The sequence below is a fragment of the Tasmannia lanceolata genome, unplaced genomic scaffold (assembly GCF_043159265.1).
Source record: "Tasmannia lanceolata isolate RefF3 unplaced genomic scaffold, GAP_Taslan_0.1 ptg000015l, whole genome shotgun sequence".
NCBI classification, from domain to species: Eukaryota; Viridiplantae; Streptophyta; class Magnoliopsida; order Canellales; family Winteraceae; genus Tasmannia; species Tasmannia lanceolata.
The window spans coordinates 8614444-8617444 of NW_027518692.1; the positions used below are offsets into that span (position 1 = coordinate 8614444).

The 3001-nt window shown below is 36.4% G+C and overlaps 1 non-coding gene across 1 annotated transcript; it reads left to right on the forward strand.

Annotated features, from left to right (window-relative positions):
* Window positions 1–733: 733 nt before the first annotated feature.
* LOC143847715 (small nucleolar RNA R71) lies at window positions 734–840 on the forward strand. The gene has a single exon (XR_013235226.1). It is a non-coding gene; the product is annotated as a small nucleolar RNA R71 (small nucleolar RNA).
* Window positions 841–3001: the final 2161 nt, after the last annotated feature.

A 3001-nucleotide genomic window follows, 5' to 3' on the forward strand; every position in this document is an offset into this window, starting at 1 on the left:
CATATTGTGTTGGCTTGTCATGAAAGTGCTAGTGAGAAGTTCTATGCTCTTTTCTAAGGAAGTTATGCGTGCCGACTCCCCTTGTTTTGGAAAACCCGGTGGTTGCTGATTTGAAACATTATTTAAAATTGGGTTTTGAAAAGGTGGAGGTGTGGTTAGGGGTGGTCGAACATTCATAGAAGGGAAGGTGGGCCTAGGTTGGCCAAATTGGCCTTGACCTTGGAAATTTGATGGCCCTCCTTGATAATTCCCTTGATTCCAAGAAAAGTTGGGATGATTCCTCCATCCCGGATTATATGTGCTACTATATGGATTATTTAAAAACATGGCACTTGCATTTTCATTAGAATTACCAAATTTAGCAAGAGTTGGGCACTCTTCCATGACATGGTCCGTGGCTTGACACCAATTGCACATAGGAACACTATGTTCAATTTGATGGACCTGTGAAGGTCCTTTGACAACTATTGCTTCTAGCCTTTTGATTAGGCTATCAAGATGGGCCTCCTTAGCCACGGCACCCTCTATTAGAAATCCCTTACCTGTGTTGGCTCTCTCACCTTCTTGAGTGGATTCCCACTCTCTTGTTTTTTCCGCCAAATCAAGTAAGAAGTTCCATGCCGCGGCCTCATCTGTGAAAGATGTAAAACCGTTAGGACACATGGACTCAAGAAGTTGCTTTGTTTGGTAATCTATGCCCTCATAAATAATTTGGCATAAATGCCACACATCAATTCCATGGTGAGGACACTCTTGGAGTAGGTCCTTGAACCTCTCCATAAACTTAGAAAATGACTCTAATGGCTTTTGTTTGAATTGTAAAATATCATTCCTAAGCTTATTAGTTTTATGTAATGGAAAAAACTTTTTTAGGAAAGCGACGGCGAACTCCTCCCAAGTGGTGATGGAGTTCGTTGGTAAGCCATAGAGCCACTTTTTAGCTCCCTCCTTGAGTGAAAACGTAATAAACCGCAACTTTACCGCATCATCGGTAAGTTGTTGCATCTTAATTAAAGCACATACATCTTCAAACTCACGCAAAAATAAATAAGCATCCTCCGAAGGGAGGCCATGAAAATGAGGAAGCAAAGAAATAAATTGCGATTTTAGCTCAAAATTATTGCCCTGCGCAACTGGCAATCTAATGCAAGAAGGTTGCGCGGTTCGGGCCGGATAGAAGCGATCGCGTAAACTTTTTGGCGGCTCTTGTTCTTCCGCCATGGCTACTTGATTTGGATTTGGTTCGATGTCTTCCTCCGTCTCTAACTGGTTTGCTCTTTCTAGTCGATTGGCCGAGTTCCGCACCCAACCTTCACTCATAAACACAGGAAAACCAAGTAAGAGAGATGGATAGCCAAGAAACCAAAAAATATAACTAAAATAAAAATAACTACTAATCTAACACTTTGAATAATTAAGATTCTAATGCAACTCTCTTCCCCGGCAGCGGCGCCAAAAACTTGATTGAAATATTAAATAACCGCAAGTGCACGGATCGTGTAAATACGGGTCGAACTCAAGGAAGAGAAATCTAGTTGTCAATCCTATTCTTTTACCGATTAGAATACTAACTATGATATAATGTTGCCTGGAATGGACTCAGGATTTCCGTGGACTTAGACCTCGGAGCCAACACTATATATAAGCTTATATTCTATTCAATCTAAGAATCAAATTCAACTATGATCTTGATTTGGAAATCTTAATTTAGGCAAAGTGTACCAAAATTCTAATGATCTTGATTAACTACTTATCTAATCTAATTAGAAAACTAAAATTCTAAAGGCCTAAGTTAATTGAAAAATTGCAAAAGTAATTTAGAATAGTGTAAAAACCTTAATTCAATATAAAAGATTACTTAGGGTTAGAATCCACCATGGGTTTGGATTAAATTGATTAATTAAAACAACTCTTGAATTGGGTTGAAAATTCGATTAACTAGTCAATAAGGAATAAGATCAAAGGGATGTCATTCCTTATAAGTAATTAATCAAATCCACTCTCCAATTTACATTGATTATATAGAACTTTATATTTGTTAATCAACAATCATTCATACGAAAGGGGAAAGCCAATGGCATGAATGATTGGGATTTTCCAAACACAAACTCCTACACAATTATTTCAATTGAGTAGATTGATTTAATTGTAAATATTTCTCCTTCCCCATGGTTTCAACTAAACCCTAAGTAAATAGGATTTAGTTACTCATGAAGAAGGGAAGAAAAACAAAAATAAACGAGATAGATGGGAGAAGAATTGCCATATAGAACTTGAAAGAAAATTAAACAAAAACTAATTACTTCTTCACTAACTTGAATTGAAACAAAATTACATGAAATTGAACTTAAAATAAATAACAAAAATTAAATAGAACTTAGTCTTTTTCTCCTCCAACTTTGGTTGCATCTTCCTCCTTCAAGCTTCAATGTCACCTTGAGTTTGAATGGTGAATGATGATGCCTTGGATTGAGAGTTGAAAAGAAAAAGAAAAAGAAAGAACAAGAAAACCTAAGGGAGAAAGCTTGAGAGTAGTGGAGAGAAAAAAAAAGAAAAGAATAGAGTGAAAAGAATGTCTTCTTTTTTCCCATATGTAGCTTTCTTCCCCTTCTATTTTTATCTCCAAGAAAAGACACAATCTTGGCATCTTTTGTATTTTTGGCAACCCCACCTGTCTTTGGCAATTTCTGAAACTTTTAGTATTTGTTGGTAAGAGCAAACTTACTCTTTTCTTTCTTCACAATTTCAGCAACTTAGCACCCATTTTTGGTAAGTTGTCTCTTCCTTTTTGACCTTCCAACGTAGGAATATGGGTTAAGATTTTTGCTACAAGACGAAATAGAATGATTATGCATATATTATACACCATATAAAATCTCATACATAAAGGGAATGAATTTTAGCAAATGCAAGTGGGTCCCACATAATTGAATATATATAAATTACATGCAATTAGAAAATACGTGGGAAAGGTGGAGAATTTGGCAACTCTTTGTTTCCT